Genomic DNA, 19,590 nt, shown 5'->3' with positions numbered 1-19,590 from the left:
CCTGAAACTGCCCCTCAACCAAGCACAACCGCAGATTTGAGAACTGGAACTTTGGCCCACATGGCGGATTATGCCTTACGTATCCTCAAAAGGGACACACGCATTACTAAAATGATGAACGATGACGATTACTGGTTGGCCTGCCTCCTTGTTCTTCGCTATAAAGGCAAATTGCAAAATATAATGCCACATGACAACTTGGAAATAATATTAGCAACCAAACAATCAACTCTTGTTGACCGTTTGCTTCTGGCATTCCCTGCACACAGCGCCCGTGATCGTTCTCACACGAGCTGCAGCGGCCAGCAGACCAGAGGTGTTAGAGGGGCAGAAATCAGAAGTGGCGTTGGCCAGAGGGGTTTTCTGACCAGGTTGTGGAGTGATTTTGCTATGACCGCAGACGGGACAGGTACTGCAGCATCAATTCAAAGTGACAGGAGACAACATTTGTCCAGTATGGTTACAAACTATTTTTCATCCCTTATCGACGTTCTCCCTCAACCGTCATTCCCATTTGATTACTGGGCATCCAAATTAGACACCTGGCCAGAATTGGCAGAATATGCATTGCAGGAGCTTGCTTGCCCGGCAGCTAGTGTCCTATCAGAAAGAGTATTCAGTGCTGCAGGTTCAATACTAACAGAAAAAAGGACTCGTCTGGCTACCCAAAATGTAGATGATCTAACCTTCATTAAAATGAACCACAACTGGATTTCGAAATCTTTTGCCCCACCTTGCCCGGCTGACACCTAGCTTTCCTATGAAAAGGTCTTGCCTGTGGACTATTCTGAATGACTTTTCCAATCTCGTAATTTTCTGCACCTGATTGTCCAGCATACGACATGTTTACACCTCACTAAATGGCCAAACTCCCCACACGGGGCCGTGGTATCGCCACTTGGCGCCAGCACCCGTGAGAGTGCTGTTTGTCTGAAGAGGTGGGTGTGCCCGCTTTTGGTCGACGGCACTGCCACTGGGTCCCTCATAGTACAATAAAGTGTCTCTGGCGGTGGTGGTGCGCACCCAACGTCAGACACACCGTTGTAATATGAGGGGCCCTGGGCCTGTACCGCCGGCCACAAGACAGTTCCCCCCCCCAGCTCAAACAGTGCTCTACCACTTGCAAAATTATCTCTCACAGCTCCACCAATGTTTAGTCTATGCGCTGACATTCTTCAATGCCTGGCACTGACAATACCATTGTATTGACATTTTTGTTATGTTAGGCCTTCGAAGCCTGTCTGCGGTCCCTCCTTCCACTAGGCCTCCACTGACCATTGTACTGCTGCCCGTGTACCCCTGGAACCAATTTTAAATTGCCAACAGCCCTATTTTTTTATGTTAGGCCTTCGAAGCCTGTCTGCGGTCCCTCCTTCCACTAGGCCTCCACTGACCATTGTACTGCTGCCCTTGTACCACTGGAACCAATTTTATATTGCCAACAGCCCTATTTTTTTATGTTAGGCCTTTGAAACCTGTCTGCGGTCCCTCCTTCCACTAGGCCTCCACTGACCATTGTACTGCTGCCCGTGTACCAATGGAACCAATTTTATATTGCCAACAGCCCTATTTTTTTATGTTAGGCCTTCGAAGCCTGTCTGCGGTCCCTCCTTCCACTAGGCCTCCACTGACCACACCACTGCTGCCCGTGTACCCCTGGAACCAATTTAAAATTGCCGACAGCCAGCCCAATTTTATTATGTTAGGCCTTCGAACCCTGTCTGCGGTCCGTTCTTTCTACTACTAATACACTGACCAGGCCACTGCTGCCCGTGTTCCCCTGGAACCAATTTAAAATTGCCTACAGCCATCTGTTATTATGTTAGGCCTTCGATGCCTGTTTGCGGTCACTCCTTCCACTAGGCCTCCACTGACCACACCACTGCTGCCCGTGTACCCCTGGAACCAATTTAAAATTGCCTACAGCCAGCCCAATTTTTTTATTTTAGGCCTTCGATGCCTGTCTGCGGTCCGTTCTTTCTACTACTACTACACTGACCAGGCCACTGCTGCCCGTGTTCCCCTGGAACCAATTTAAAATTGCCTACAGCCATGTGTTATTATGTTAGGCCTTCGATGCCTGTCTGCGGTCACTCCTTCCACTAGGCCTCCACTGACCACACCACTGCTGCCCGTGTACCCCTGGAACCAATTTAAAATTGCCTACAGCCAGCCCAAATTTATTATGTTAGGCCTTCGAAGCCTGTCTGCGGTCCGTTCTTTCTACTACTACTACACTGACCAGGCCACTGCTGCCCGTGTTCCCCTGGAACCAATTTAAAATTGCCTACAGCCATGTGTTATTATGTTAGGCCTTCGATGCCTGTCTGCGGTCACTCCTTCCACTAGGCCTCCACTGACCACACCACTGCTGCCAGTGTACCCCTGGAACCAATTTAAAATTGCCTACAGCCAGCCCAATTTTTTTATTTTAGGCCTTCGAAACCTGTCTGCGGTCCATTCTTTCTACTACTACTACACTGACCAGGCCACTGCTGCCCGTGTTCCCCTGGAACCAATTTAAAATTGCCTACAGCCATCTGTTATTATGTTAGGCCTTCGATGCCTGTTTGCGGTCACTCCTTCCACTAGGCCTCCACTGACCACACCACTGCTGCCCGTGTACCCACGGAACCAATTTAATATTGCCAACAGCCATGTGTTATTGTGTTAGGCCTTCGATGCCTGTTTGCGGTCACTCCTTCCACTAGGCCTCCACTGACCACACCACTGCTGCCCGTGTACCCCTGGAACCAATTTAAAATTGCCTACAGCCAGCCCAATTTTTTTATTTTAGGCCTTCGATGCCTGTTTGCGGTCACTCCTTCCACTAGGCCTCCACTGACCACACCACTGCTGCCCGTGTACCCACGGAACCAATTTAAAATTGCCTACAGCCATGTGTTATTATGTTAGGCCTTCGATGCCTGTCTGCGGTCACTCCTTCCACTAGGCCTCCACTGACCACACCACTGCTGCCCGTGTACCCACGGAACCAATTTAAAATTGCCTACAGCCAGCCCAATTTTTTTATTTTAGGCCTTCGATGCCTGTTTGCGGTCACTCCTTCCACTAGGCCTCCACTGACCACACCACTGCTGCCCGTGTACCCACGGAACCAATTTAAAATTGCCTACAGCCATGTGTTTTTATGTTAGGCCTTCGATGCCTGTCTGCGGTCACTCCTTCCACTAGGCCTCCACTGACCACACCACTGCTGCCCGTGTACCCACGGAACCAATTTAAAATTGCCTACAGCCATGTGTTATTATGTTAGGCCTTCGATGCCTGTCTGCGGTCACTCCTTCCACTAGGCCTCCACTGACCACACCACTGCTGCCCGTGTACCCCTGGAACCAATTTAAAATTGCCTACAGCCAGCCCAATTTTTTTATTTTAGGCCTTCGATGCCTGTCTGCGGTCCGTTCTTTCTACTACTACACTGACCAGGCCACTGCTGCCCGTGTTCCACTGGAACCAATTTAAAATTGCCTACAGCCATGTGTTATTATGTTAGGCCTTCGATGCCTGTCTGCGGTCACTCCTTCCACTAGGCCTCCACTGACCACACCACTGCTGCCCGTGTACCCACGGAACCAATTTAAAATTGCCTACAGCCATGTGTTATTATGTTAGGCCTTCGATGCCTGTCTGCGGTCACTCCTTCCACTAGGCCTCCACTGACCACACCACTGCTGCCCATGTACCCCTGGAACCAATTTAAAATTGCCTACAGCCAGCCCAATTTTTTTATTTTAGGCCTTCGATGCCTGTTTGCGGTCACTCCTTCCACTAGGCCTCCACTGACCACACCACTGCTGCCCGTGTACCCCTGGAACCAATTTAAAATTGCCTACAGCCAGCCCAATTTTTTTATTTTAGGCCTTCGATGCCTGTTTGCGGTCACTCCTTCCACTAGGCCTCCACTGACCACACCACTGCTGCCCGTGTACCCACGGAACCAATTTAAAATTGCCTACAGCCATGTGTTATTATGTTAGGCCTTCGATGCCTGTCTGCGGTCACTCCTTCCACTAGGCCTCCACTGACCACACCACTGCTGCCCGTGTACCCCTGGAACCAATTTAAAATTGCCTACAGCCAGCCCAATTTTTTTATTTTAGGCCTTCGATGCCTGTTTGCGGTCACTCCTTCCACTAGGCCTCCACTGACCACACCACTGCTGCCCGTGTACCCACGGAACCAATTTAAAATTGCCTACGGCCATGTGTTATTATGTTAGGCCTTCGATGCCTGTCTGCGGTCACTCCTTCCACTAGGCCTCCACTGACCACACAACTGCTGCCCGTGTACCCCTGGAACCAATTTAAAATTGCCTACAGCCAGCCCAATTTTTTTATTTTAGGCCTTCGATGCCTGTCTGCGGTCCGTTCTTTCTACTACTACTACACTGACCAGGCGACTGCTGCCTGTGTTCCCCTGGAACCAATTTAAAATTGCCTACAGCCATGTGTTATTATGTTAGGCCTTCGATGCCTGTCTGCGGTCACTCCTTCCACTAGGCCTCCACTGACCACACCACTGCTGCCCGTGTACCCCTGGAACCAATTTAAAATTGCCTACAGCCAGCCCAAATTTATTATGTTAGGCCTTCGAAGCCTGTCTGCGGTCCGTTCTTTCTACTACTACTACACTGACCAGGCCACTGCTGCCCGTGTTCCCCTGGAACCAATTTAAAATTGCCTACAGCCATGTGTTATTATGTTAGGCCTTCGATGCCTGTCTGCGGTCACTCCTTCCACTAGGCCTCCACTGACCACACCACTGCTGCCAGTGTACCCCTGGAACCAATTTAAAATTGCCTACAGCCAGCCCAATTTTTTTATGTTAGGCCTTCGAAACCTGTCTGCGGTCCATTCTTTCTACTACTACTACACTGACCAGGCCACTGCTGCCCGTGTTCCCCTGGAACCAATTTAAAATTGCCTACAGCCATCTGTTATTATGTTAGGCCTTCGATGCCTGTTTGCGGTCACTCCTTCCACTAGGCCTCCACTGACCACACCACTGCTGCCCGTGTACCCACGGAACCAATTTAATATTGCCAACAGCCATGTGTTATTGTGTTAGGCCTTCGATGCCTGTTTGCGGTCACTCCTTCCACTAGGCCTCCACTGACCACACCACTGCTGCCCGTGTACCCCTGGAACCAATTTAAAATTGCCTACAGCCAGCCCAATTTTTTTATATTAGGCCTTTGATGCCTGTTTGCGGTCACTCCTTCCACTAGGCCTCCACTGACCACACCACTGCTGCCCGTGTACCCACGGAACCAATTTAAAATTGCCTACAGCCATGTGTTATTATGTTAGGCCTTCGATGCCTGTCTGCAGTCACTCCTTCCACTAGGCCTCCACTGACCACACCACTGCTGCCCGTGTACCCACGGAACCAATTTAAAATTGCCTACAGCCATGTGTTATTATGTTAGGCCTTCGATGCCTGTCTGCGGTCACTCCTTCCACTAGGCCTCCACTGACCACACCACTGCTGCCCGTGTACCCCTGGAACCAATTTAAAATTGCCTACAGCCAGCCCAATTTTTTTATTTTAGGCCTTCGATGCCTGTCTGCGGTCCGTTCTTTCTACTACTACTACACTGACCAGGCGACTGCTGCCCGTGTTCCCCTGGAACCAATTTAAAATTGCCTACAGCCATGTGTTATTATGTTAGGCCTTCGATGCCTGTCTGCGGTCACTCCTTCCACTAGGCCTCCACTGACCACACCACTGCTGCCCGTGTACCCCTGGAACCAATTTAAAATTGCCTACAGCCAGCCCAAATTTATTATGTTAGGCCTTCGAAGCCTGTCTGCGGTCCGTTCTTTCTACTACTACTACACTGACCAGGCCACTGCTGCCCGTGTTCCCCTGGAACCAATTTAAAATTGCCTACAGCCATGTGTTATTATGTTAGGCCTTCGATGCCTGTCTGCGGTCACTCCTTCCACTAGGCCTCCACTGACCACACCACTGCTGCCAGTGTACCCCTGGAACCAATTTAAAATTGCCTACAGCCAGCCCAATTTTTTTATGTTAGGCCTTCGAAACCTGTCTGCGGTCCATTCTTTCTACTACTACTACACTGACCAGGCCACTGCTGCCCGTGTTCCCCTGGAACCAATTTAAAATTGCCTACAGCCATCTGTTATTATGTTAGGCCTTCGATGCCTGTTTGCGGTCACTCCTTCCACTAGGCCTCCACTGACCACACCACTGCTGCCCGTGTACCCACGGAACCAATTTAATATTGCCAACAGCCATGTGTTATTGTGTTAGGCCTTCGATGCCTGTTTGCGGTCACTCCTTCCACTAGGCCTCCACTGACCACACCACTGCTGCCCGTGTACCCCTGGAACCAATTTAAAATTGCCTACAGCCAGCCCAATTTTTTTATTTTAGGCCTTCGATGCCTGTTTGTGGTCACTCCTTCCACTAGGCCTCCACTGACCACACCACTGCTGCCCGTGTACCCACGGAACCAATTTAAAATTGCCTACAGCCATGTGTTATTATGTTAGGCCTTCGATGCCTGTCTGCGGTCACTCCTTCCACTAGGCCTCCACTGACCACACCACTGCTGCCCGTGTACCCACGGAACCAATTTAAAATTGCCTACAGCCAGCCCAATTTTTTTATTTTAGGCCTTCGATGCCTGTTTGCGGTCACTCCTTCCACTAGGCCTCCACTGACCACACCACTGCTGCCCGTGTACCCACGGAACCAATTTAAAATTGCCTACAGCCATGTGTTATTATGTTAGGCCTTCGATGCCTATTTGCGGTCACTCCTTCCACTAGGCCTCCACTGACCACACCACTGCTGCCCGTGTACCCACGGAACCAATTTAAAATTGCCTACAGCCATGTGTTTTTATGTTAGGCCTTCGATGCCTGTCTGCGGTCACTCCTTCCACTAGGCCTCCACTGACCACACCACTGCTGCCCGTGTACCCACGGAACCAATTTAAAATTGCCTACAGCCATGTGTTATTATGTTAGGCCTTCGATGCCTGTCTGCGGTCACTCCTTCCACTAGGCCTCCACTGACCACACCACTGCTGCCCGTGTACCCCTGGAACCAATTTAAAATTGACTACAGCCAGCCCAATATTTTTATTTTAGGCCTTCGATGCCTGTTTGCGGTCACTCCTTCCACTAGGCCTCCACTGACCACACCACTGCTGCCCGTGTACCCACGGAACCAATTTAAAATTGCCTACAGCCATGTGTTATTATGTTAGGCCTTCGATGCCTGTCTGCGGTCACTCCTTCCACTAGGCCTCCACTGACCACACCACTGCTGCCCGTGTACCCACGGAACCAATTTAAAATTGCCTACAGCCAGCCCAATTTTTTTATTTTAGGCCTTCGATGCCTGTTTGCGGTCACTCCTTCCACTAGGCCTCCACTGACCACACCACTGCTGCCCGTGTACCCACGGAACCAATTTAAAATTGCCTACAGCCATGTGTTTTTATGTTAGGCCTTCGATGCCTGTCTGCGGTCACTCCTTCCACTAGGCCTCCACTGACCACACCACTGCTGCCCGTGTACCCACGGAACCAATTTAAAATTGCCTACAGCCATGTGTTATTATGTTAGGCCTTCGATGCCTGTCTGCGGTCACTCCTTCCACTAGGCCTCCACTGACCACACCACTGCTGCCCGTGTACCCCTGGAACCAATTTAAAATTGCCTACAGCCAGCCCAATTTTTTTATTTTAGGCCTTCGATGCCTGTCTGCGGTCCGTTCTTTCTACTACTACACTGACCAGGCCACTGCTGCCCGTGTTCCACTGGAACCAATTTAAAATTGCCTACAGCCATGTGTTATTATGTTAGGCCTTCGATGCCTGTCTGCGGTCACTCCTTCCACTAGGCCTCCACTGACCACACCACTGCTGCCCGTGTACCCACGGAACCAATTTAAAATTGCCTACAGCCATGTGTTATTATGTTAGGCCTTCGATGCCTGTCTGCGGTCACTCCTTCCACTAGGCCTCCACTGACCACACCACTGCTGCCCGTGTACCCCTGGAACCAATTTAAAATTGCCTACAGCCAGCCCAATTTTTTTATTTTAGGCCTTCGATGCCTGTTTGCGGTCACTCCTTCCACTAGGCCTCCACTGACCACACCACTGCTGCCCGTGTACCCCTGGAACCAATTTAAAATTGCCTACAGCCAGCCCAATTTTTTTATTTTAGGCCTTCGATGCCTGTTTGCGGTCACTCCTTCCACTAGGCCTCCACTGACCACACCACTGCTGCCCGTGTACCCACGGAACCAATTTAAAATTGCCTACAGCCATGTGTTATTATGTTAGGCCTTCGATGCCTGTCTGCGGTCACTCCTTCCACTAGGCCTCCACTGACCACACCACTGCTGCCCGTGTACCCCTGGAACCAATTTAAAATTGCCTACAGCCAACCCAATTTTTTTATTTTAGGCCTTCGATGCCTGTCTGCGGTCCGTTCTTTCTACTACTACTACACTGACCAGGCCACTGCTGCCCGTGTTCCTCTGGAACCAATTTAAAATTGCCTACAGCCATGTGTTATTATGTTAGGCCTTCTATGCCTGTTTGCGATCACTCCTTCCACTAGGCCTCCACTGACCACACCACTGCTGCCCGTGTACCCCTGGAACCAATTTAAAATTGCCTACAGCCATCTGTTATTATGTTAGGCCTTCGAAGCGTGTCTGCGGTCCTTCCTTCCAATAGTTCTCCACTGACCAGACCAATGCTGGCCGTGTACCCCTGGAACCCAGCTGAAAGTGCATGTAGCCTCCTTTTTTTCTTTGTTTTATATTTAGAAAGCCCAGATGAACTACGCTGTGCAACGGTTCAAGCTACCCAGTCGACATTTCTTTTGCGAGAAAAGCCTTCCCAGCCCTCCACCGGCATGAAAAAGTCTGCATTGTCATAGCACTCAGGCAATAAAACAGTAGAAAGGTGCACCTGACAAGAGACGCATGGACCAGTAGGCATGTCCACAAAAAGTTTTTTGTCCATTACGGCGCACTGGGTTAATGTGTTGGATGCATGGTCCACAGGGGACAGCCTACAAAGTCTGTCTGCAGTCCCTAATTCCAATTTTCCTCCGCTGACCACACCACTGCTGCCCGTGTACCCCTGGAACCAATTTTACAGTGTCTACAGCCTAATTTTGTTATGTTAGGCCTACTACGCCTGTCTGCGGTCCCTCCTTCCAATACTCGTCCACTGACCACACCAATGCTGCCCGTGGACCCCTGGAAGCTATTTTTAATTGCATAGAGCATCCTTTTTTTAATAGTAGGCGTACAAAGTCTGTCTGCGGTCCACTATTGAAATTGTCCTCCACTGCCCAGAGCACTGCTGCTTGTGTACCCCTGTAACTTTTTTAAGCTGCAGTGAGCCACATTTTTGGTTTAAGTCCTACTACCTGTGTCTGTCTGCGCCACTCAATTCAGCTGTGTTCCTTTGAAAAAAGCTGAGCGTCAATAGTCTTGTTTTCAGCCTCTAGGAATTTTAAAACTGCATTGGGGGTACAACTTTGGTAGGGCCTACTAACGGTGTCTGCCTCCCCAAGGTGTGCCCCAGGTTTCCTCGCCATTGCTTCGATCTTAATGCTCTCGTTTAGTAGTTGTTGGAAACTACGCTGCATTAGGCCTACAAATTGGGTATGGGGTGTAGAGAGATGGTGTGTTCCACTCCAAGGTGTTCCCCAGGTTTCCTCGCCAATGCTTTGATCGTCATGCTCTCGTTTAGTAGTTGTTGGAAACTACACTGCATTAGGCCTACAAATTGGGTATGGGGTGTAGAGAGATGGTGTGTTCCACTCCAAGGTGTTCTCCAGGTTGCCTTTCCTGAGCTTCGATCTTCCGGCTCTCGTTTAGTAGTTGTTGGAAACTACACTGCATTAGGCCTACAAATTGGGTATGGGGTGTAGAGAGATGGTGTGTTCCACTCCAAGGTGTTCTCCAGGTTGCCTTTCCTGAGCTTCGATCTTCCGGCTCTCGTTTAGTAGTTGTTGGAAACTACGCTGCATTAGGCCTACAAATTGGGTATGGGGTGTAGAGAGATGGTGTGTTCCACTCCAAGGTGTTCCCCAGGTTTCCTCGCCAATGCTTCGATCTTCCGGCTCTCGTTTAGTAGTTGTTGGAAACTACACTGCATTAGGCCTACAAATTGGGTATGGGGTGTAGAGAGATGGTGTGTTCCACTCCAAGGTGTTCCCCAGGTTGCCTTTCCTGAGCTTCGATCTTCCGGCTCTCGTTTAGTAGTTGTTGGAAACTACACTGCATTAGGCCTACAAATTGGGTATGGGGTGTAGAGAGATGGTGTGTTCCACTCCAAGGTGTTCTCCAGGTTGCCTTTCCTGAGCTTCGATCTTCCGGCTCTCGTTTAGTAGTTGTTGGAAAATACGCTGCATTAGGCCTACAAATTGGGTATGGGGTGTAGAGAGATGGTGTGTTCCACTCCAAGGTGTTCCCCAGGTTTCCTCGCCAATGCTTCGATCTTCATGCTCTTGTTTAGTAGTTGTTGGAAACTACACTGCATTAGGCCTACAAATTGGGTATGGGGTGTAGAGAGATGGTGTGTTCCACTCCAAGGTGTTCTCCAGGTTGCCTTTCCTGAGCTTCGATCTTCCGGCTCTCGTTTAGTAGTTGTTGGAAACTACGCTGCATTAGGCCTACAAATTGGGTATGGGGTGTAGAGAGATGGTGTGTTCCACTCCAAGGTGTTCCCCAGGTTTCCTCGCCAATGCTTCGATCTTCATGCTCTCGTTTAGTAGTTGTTGGAAACTACACTGCATTAGGCCTACAAATTGGGTATGGGGTGTAGAGAGATGGTGTGTTCCACTCCAAGGTGTTCTCCAGGTTGCCTTTCCTGAGCTTCGATCTTCCGGCTCTCGTTTAGTAGTTGTTGGAAACTACACTGCATTAGGCCTACAAATTGGGTATGGGGTGTAGAGAGATGGTGTGTTCCACTCCAAGGTGTTCTCCAGGTTGCCTTTCCTGAGCTTCGATCTTCCGGCTCTCGTTTAGTAGTTGTTGGAAACTACACTGCATTAGGCCTACAAATTGGGTATGGGGTGTAGAGAGATGGTGTGTTCCACTCCAAGGTGTTCTCCAGGTTGCCTTTCCTGAGCTTCGATCTTCCGGCTCTCGTTTAGTAGTTGTTGGAAACTACGCTGCATTAGGCCTACAAATTGGGTATGGGGTGTAGAGAGATGGTGTGTTCCACTCCAAGGTGTTCCCCAGGTTTCCTCGCCAATGCTTCAATCTTCATGCTCTCGTTTAGTAGTTGTTGGAAACTACACTGCATTAGGCCTACAAATTGGGTATGGGGTGTAGAGAGATGGTGTGTTCCACTCCAAGGTGTTCTCCAGGTTGCCTTTCCTGAGCTTCGATCTTCCGGCTCTCGTTTCGTAGTTGTTGGAAACTACGCTGCATTAGGCCTACAAATTGGGTATGGGGTGTAGAGAGATGGTGTGTTCCACTCCAAGGTGTTCCCCAGGTTTCCTGTCCATTGCTTCGATCTTCATGCTCTCGTTTAGTAGTTGTTGGAAACTACACTGCATTAGGCCTACAAATTGGGTATGGGGTGTAGAGAGATGGTGTGTTCCACTCCAAGGTGTTCCCCAGGTTTCGTCCACATTACTTCGGTCTTCCGACTCTCGTTTAGTAGTTGTAGAAAACTACACTGCATTAGGCCTACAAATTGGGTATGTGGTGTAGAGAGACGGTGTGTTACACTCCAAGGTGTTCCCCAGGTTTCGTCCACATTGCTTCGATCTTCCGACTCTCGTTTAGTAGTTGTTGAAAACTACACTGCATTAGGCCTACAAATTGGGTATGGGGTGTAGAGAGATGGTGTGTTACACTCCAAGGTGTTCTCCAGGTTGCCTTTCCTGAACTTCTATCTTCAGGCTCTCATTAAATTGTGGTTAAATGGAACAACTGCATTTGGCGTACTAGTTGGTTTGGGGCCTACTATCGGTGTCTGCCACTCCTTGCTGTTCTCCTGGTTTCCTGTCCTGAAATTCCATTTTCAGGCTCTCGTTAAGTAGTTGTTAATGTTAGACTGCATTTGGCCTACTAGTTGGGTTGGGGCCTACTATCGGTGTCTGCCACTCCTTGCTGTTCTCCTCCACTGAACAAAGCTGTGCCGCCTGTTTACTACGGTTGCCAATTTTGAACTGCATTTCGACTACTTACTGATTTGGGCCTACTCTCTGTGTCAGCGTCTCATTCCAGTTGTCCTCCACTGCAATGCCCCCTTGTTAGTCCTGTGTTACCAATTTTGAACTGCATTTAGCCAACTTTATTCTTTGGGCCTATATCTGTGTTTCCTCCTCATCCTGCCCATTGCCCAGCCAGTGATAGATGAGTCTGCTGGTACATTGACCCATAACGCAAAATTCCCCGTGCACGCTTCACAGCAAGATTGTGACCCTGCTGAAAGTCAGGTTCCTCTTCCCGCATACCATACCACCTTACACGGGGACAAAGAGGAAGGTGCAGATGAAAGTGCAGGTTCCTTCATCAGGTGGGGGGAGGAATACTAGTTGGCGACGTCACTGGCACAGGGCCTCTCATAGTACGCAAAAGTGTTGCTGCCGGTGGGAGGCGCCCCCGCCGTGCAAACACACCGCTGTACTTTGAGGGGTCCTGTGCCAGTGCCAATGCCAACGAGTGGGCCCCCCCTGCTTGCTCAGGATCACAGCACTTGCAAAGTTGAAATACTTACCTCTCCCTGCTCCACTGCCGTGACATGGTCCAGATTTACTGGGCCCACTAATTACTTGAACCAGCCCTACCCCCCACAACTTTAGCCAAATGACCCCCAATTTCAAATGCCTTCCAATTATTATAAGGTAAATTACGATTGACAAGCTTCTGTAACAAGAATGGATGTTTTTGCCATTAAAATGGGCAATGTAGGTGTTTTCCTGGCCTCCACTCACTGCCGACTATGCTCCCCCATTGACTTGCATTGGGTTTCGTGTTTCGGGCGATACCCGACTTTTCGATATAATCGGCCGATTCCACTCGACTTGACTTCTAAGATAGTCAGGTTTCGCGAAACACGACTCGACTCTAAAAAGGTCAAGGTCGCTCAACCCTAGTGGCCAGCATGCAGCTAGCGGGTAAGGAAAGGGTGAATCAAATACCCGAAAACTCCGCCCATATGACTGAAAACCGGTCCTGCCAAATTCAGGTGACAGGTTCCCTTTAACAGAGACTTTAAAGTGAACTTGTCACCAGCTTTGTCCGATAAGAGATACGTTGTTAGGGGTCAAGTTCCCACATCTGCACAAGGGGAATCTCGAGTCATCTCCTCTGCGGTCTCCCATTCTTTCCCAGCCGCAGTGGAGCCTGCTCAGTGGAGACGTCGGTCCCAGCGTCTGGCTCAGCCTGATACTATGTGGATGGTTTCTGCTGCTTTCCCAGGCGCAGCCATTGTAGCCAGTACTGGTCAGGGGTGAGCAGATGTCTCTGGGACTAGGTCCTGCTTTTTCCCTTCTGAGCTTGCCCAGGTCAGGGGTTAGATGCTCAGATACTGCGGCAGCTTCCATTGGTCCTCTAGGAAGGTCCTGAAGTTGCTCTGGTATTGTAGCAGCTTCCATTGGTCCTCTAGGAAGGTTCTGAAGCTGCTGCAGCTATGAAAGGTTTGCATGGCCGCACGGCCATGCGCTAGTATCATTTCATGTTATGAGCTTGCTATTTGTGGTCGCACCTGTATGTGGATAGGGTTTGGCTGAAATAAGCCCCTAGAATACCGCACCTCCGGTGAGGAGTTTGTATGTATGCTTCTCTGTGTGCGTGACCACTGACTGCCATCAGCTCAGCAGTTAGCTGTGTTCCTCTGTGACGCTAACAGGGCACAGCGTGTTCTTTTTAGTGTGACTCAGTGAAGTAACTGAGTTCACTTATACCGCCATATAGTGCCATCATCTTCTAGCGGCAGGTTCTCTCCTGCACGGTGGACCCTGGGCTGTCAACGCACCAATTATAACATCTATATTAACTCGGTGCATTCTGCCAGTCCTAACATACGTCCATTACCTTTCAGGGCTGATATACAGCATTCTATAATTCTGTATATCTGCCCCCAACTTGACCTGTAAGAGAAGAAAAATAACCTCTCTTATACTCACCTGCTGGGTGGTCCGGTCCAATGGGCATCGCAGGTCTTGGTCCGGCACCTCCCTTCTTCTTGCGATGCAGCCCTCCTGCTTGCTTCAAGTGGATGACATATCTCCTCGGCACCATGCAGGTCAGGTTTGAGGCAGATATACAGCATTATAGAATGGAGGCTGTGAGCTAAGCTTACCTTGCATGTGTATTTTACTGTACTTGTTCATAAATAAACAAATGAAGAAAGCTACTTCGGGGTCTCCCCTATTTTTATAACCAGCCAAGTTAAATCAGATAGCTGTGAGCTGGTCTTATTATTCTAGGAAGGGGACAATTTCCATGGACCTTCCCAACCTATCAATATCAGCCCTCAGCTGCCTGCTTTGCCTTTGCTGGTTATTAAAAATGGGGGATCATAAAAAAATTATGTGCCCCCCCATTTTTAAAAAAAACAGCAAAAGGGAAAGCAGACAGCTGGCTGGTGATATTTATAGGCTGGAATGGGCCATGGATATTGGCCCCTATCCAGCCTAATAAGACCAGCCCTCAGCCGCCCCAGAAATGGCGCATTCATTAGATGCACCAGTTCTGGTTCTTAGCTTCCACTCTTCTCGATTACCCTGGTGCAGTGTCAATTGAGGTAATGGGATTGTGGGCTTGATGTCAGCTGTGTTATGTCCGCTGACACTAAGTCCACGGGTTAGTAATGGATCATACAGGGTCCATTCATCCCTAATAGTCATCTAATATTAATTAGAGACTTTTTCATGGCAATAGAATTGAAAATAATTTTACATCTAAATGACTTCTACTTTTTATATCTCTTTGTCATAACACAAAAGGGCTAGGAAGTTTTCTAGAATTGTCAGAATTTGGATTTGCAACAACACACCTCCATTCTGACTGTGAATGGTGTCATAATGATTTATATTGTTGAGCATTGACTAGCTAATGCTAAAGCTATTCTCACATGCATGTATTATATAAGTACATTTATATGGAGGAATAAGTCACAAAATACACACGTTATTGTACTGTTGCTTTATGTTTTTCAGGATTTACAATACTGTTCATCAACAAGAGGATCCATTCAGCAAGGCTGCTGCTTGCACGGTGTGTCTAGGGTACATGTCTGCAGTTTTTAGCCTGCAACTCGGGATCCTGCTAGGCAAGTGCCACTGTAAACTATAGCCACTTCATGGATGTGGATATAGTAAAAAACTACAGCAAAGCCACTTCTTGCTGTTACTTTATACTTTAGGACTCCAATTTTTCAAAGCAATTACATAAATTGCTATGAAAATTTGCAAAAATTTTAAGCTGCAGAAAAAAAATTGTGACCTTTGGAGTTTTCATGACAGTTTGCCAGCTCTGCCCACCTTGGCAGAACTAGGATTGGATAGGGGCGTGATATGACGTGGTGCCACAGCTCCTTTAATTCATTATGAGTTGCAGAAATGTTACTCCAGTCCCTGACTAGAGTAAGATTTGTAGTGAGGCGCATGGCGTACACCACTTGTCAGATTCTCCGGATTCATTTAAAGGCATGCACCTCTAAATGAATCAGAAGTGTCTTACTCCGACACGCTCCTTCATCAAGATTATTGTGAGCATCACTGGTATTAATGAATTGGAGCTGTTTTAGGCCTGCAGATTATAAGACATTGGGACTATACTCTGGATGTCAGAGGCCCAGTGCAGAAACTGTGATGGCATCACATCAGCACTGTGTTGGTGCACAAAATGGGGTATTAGCATTGTGTGGGTACACAAAGGAAAAAATTAAAATTGTAGCATTGAAAATTGCGGATGATTGCACTGTGTGGGACTCAAAAGTAAGGTATTGTTGCTATTGGAGGGCACTATTACAAAAGAGATACTGTAAATGATAAATGCAGGTAGATGGTGAGGAAGAGGTGGGAGGATGGAGCCAAATATGTCTGGACAACAAACTGCAGAACCAGAGGCGTAGCTAGAGGTTCAGTTTAGGACGTGCGAAACATCTGAGTGGGTCCCATATTTACATTTTCGGTGGCGCACACAAAGTGAAAGTATAGGGGAACCTCAGCAGATCATAATGCTGTTACTGAAAATCTCAATACAAAGTTTAACACCAATAGTACTGCCACGTAGGAACCATGTAGTGATAGATATCAGTCCTGCAGAACATATAAGAGATTACAGTACGGTTGAGACACATAGCACTGTTGTGACAGATAGTGAGTTACAGCTGATGTTCTTTCTGATGGACTTGCTAATTTTTCCTTTCTTCTCCACCTGGCCCAGACCAACAGAATTTGTCTGCAATTTATAACAAAGACACGATGGGCTCACATTTCCAGCATCATCCCTTTATATTCCCATCCCACATGAACTCCTCATCCTGCTGTAAGTTCCTACTTAACATTTAATAATGTCCCTACGTCCCCCCATATATAGTTCCCATTTACACAGTGTGATGTCCCCACCACCCTCACATACACAACATGATAACCAAGAAACTGTAGGAGAAATCAGCGCAAATAGGGTCTTATCTGAGAAATTCTATCTATTAAAATTCTATCTATTTAGCACTCAGATTAAACCCACCTGTTCAATCTGTTAAAGACACATATAATGTAGAAAATCAGCTGCAGCGGATTTACAGGTCAGCAAGTGACCATCAGACTGTAAAGGAAGTTAGTGGACAATATTCCGCGCTGCTGACAGAATGGAGACGTATATCCCAGTATAGTAAGTAAGGTGGTGTTTTTTTGCAGAAAAAACGCATCCTGCAAAGTTGTTTGCAGGATGCGTTTTTTCTCCATAGGCTTGTATTAGCGACGCATTGCCACACGTCGCAACCGTCGTGCGACGGTTGCGTCGTGTTGTGGTGGACCGTAGGCACCAAAAAACGTTGCTTGTATCGTTTTTTGGTGCGTTGTGTCCGCCATTTCTGACCGCGCATGCGCGGCCGGAAATCTGCCCCCTCCTCCCCGCAACTCACAATGGGGCAGCGGATGCGTTGTAATAATGCATCTGCTGCCCCCGTTGTGCTGCGTTGGCACAGGATGCATCGGTACGTCGACGCTAGTGTGAAAGAAGCCTTAGTGAGAACCTCGTTCTGGTTCTCATAGACTTGCATTGAGAGCTTATTTCTGTGTTCATTAGCTAAAGTTTACCTCCAGTAGCAGGTGAGTTTTTTATGTTGTGCCACTTTCTAAAACAAATGTATTTGCTTTTCACAGTCCATCACATCTCTGTGCCTCTTTTCACTAACAACCATTGCCTGCAAACTAGACTGTGCGACTGTAGTTTATAGATGTGCTGTGTCTGTCCATGGGATATTAGATGATCACCGATACATATTTGCCGATCAGTGGTCGCTTAAAAGAAGAATTAGACAAGCTGACCAATGATGCGTATAAAATAATCAGTAATGCATTGCCTGTCATTGTTCTTGGCAGCACATGTTCTGTTTACACACGACAAAATGCTGCAGAAAATGGTGATTTTTTTTAAGCGAGCCAAAAGATTATTTCACCCAACATGCTCATTCATCATCAGCCTGTTTACAGTACCCCATTATCAGGAAACAAAATTTCCCAGGAAGATTATAACTTCTTACTGAATAAATGCATCATCTCAATATCCGCCTATGAACCAGCATACGTAACTACAGAAATATCTACTGTGACATGAGTCGGGATTGTCAAAGAGTCCAAGGTCAGAAGCTAGGAGGGTACTTCATAAACAGACAAAAGCGTAGTCAGGTAAGGTTCTGTGGTCAGAATACAGGAGGATGACAAATCAGAGCAAAAAGTGTTAAACAGACGGATGGTCAGAACGAGGTCCAGGGTCAAGCAAGGAAAGATCAACAGATTCAGATCTCGTCCCGAGATCTCGGGAGATGAGATCTGAATCTGAGCCTGCGCCGCCCCCAGCGGCCATTTTCCCGGAGGCCACCGCATCGCAGCAATGGAGCTGCCGGCGCCTCTGGGATTTCGGGAGATGCCGGAGGAGCCCCGACTGACTCTCCCTGAAGATACGCCGCCGCTGCCGCCCCACAGCACAGAGCCACGACGCTGTACCAAAAGGAACCGCCGCCCCACAGCACCCACGCGGCACAAAGGAGCAGCCGCCGCCGCCGCTCCCCAGCACCCCACGCTGACGCTGCAGCTATAATATGAGGTAATGGGGCATACTCACACTTCCCTGTGAGACGCCCCCTCCGTCATCGGGACCACTCCCCCCCACCCACCATAGATACCCGGCGTATAAGACGACCCCCGACTTTTAAGAAGATTTTCAGGGGTTAAAAAGTCGTCTTATACGCCGGAAAATACGGTATGTCTGGCAGAAACAGCTCCATTAAGTAGCAAGGCAATTACCTGGGAAAATGAACACTTGGAGACAGCCAGCACTTCCCAGTCACAGATTGGATAGCTGAACTGTCAATCAACACACTGACAGCTCAGCACTCCCCTGGACCAGACTGGATGACTGAGCTGTCAATAACTGTATCCCAGACACACAAAGGGGTGGAACCTCAACATCTACTAAACCTACTAAAACTGTCTAGATGGGGGCAAGTCACCTGACTTCTACCACTTTTGATGACTGTGTTTCCTGACCTGAGAACCAATGAAATCCCAGTTTATAAAGTGTAACTCTATGATGAAAAAATAATGCTCTCAGTGTGAAAAACAAGATAATCTTGTAGTTATGATACATGTTAATGGATAACAAAGTTAAAATAATTGATGTTACAAAGCAAGCTTTCTGGACTTCTTCTGGAGGTCCCTTCCTCAGGCATGGAGGAAATGGTACCAAACCCCTTTTTTTCTTTAAACTTATAATAATAATAATTTTATTTATATAGCGCCAACATATACCGCATCATAAGCGCAACTTTTGATGAAAAGACATACTGTGCTGTCACACCTTGCAGATGAATGCATGCACTCTACTACCTCTCACATTTTGGCATATCCTACAGTGTGTAAAATAAGTTTTATATACCATTACCATGAACAGCTTGTAAAATAATCAATTTGTAATATTTATATACTTTCTATAAAGAGAAATTGCACTAGCTTTACACAATTACAAAGTATACTACAACTAAACACATTTATTGAGAAATGAGTAGGAAGAATAAGTTTTACCCATGAGTATAACAAGTCAGAAATCTAATTTTCTGTAAACTACACAGGAAGATTAATGGTGCATTAACAAATCAATATAAACAGTGCTTTTTAATGTATCGATCTTCATATTGTGGAGACATGCAGAAAATTGGGATGCATTAGTAGGATAACTGCATTGGGATCATCTCCTCTATTTGTTCTATAATACAAAGTTATTGCTTTTAAAATATCCAATTGTTTGGAAAGATATTTTTGAAAGCCTAAGATATCAAGAGAAAACATGTAATTCTGGAGTGTTTTACAGTAAA

The sequence above is a fragment of the Ranitomeya imitator genome, chromosome 4 (genome assembly GCF_032444005.1).
Source record: "Ranitomeya imitator isolate aRanImi1 chromosome 4, aRanImi1.pri, whole genome shotgun sequence".
Classification (NCBI taxonomy): Eukaryota; Metazoa; Chordata; class Amphibia; order Anura; family Dendrobatidae; genus Ranitomeya; species Ranitomeya imitator.
Note: the sequence above shows the minus strand (reverse complement) of the source record.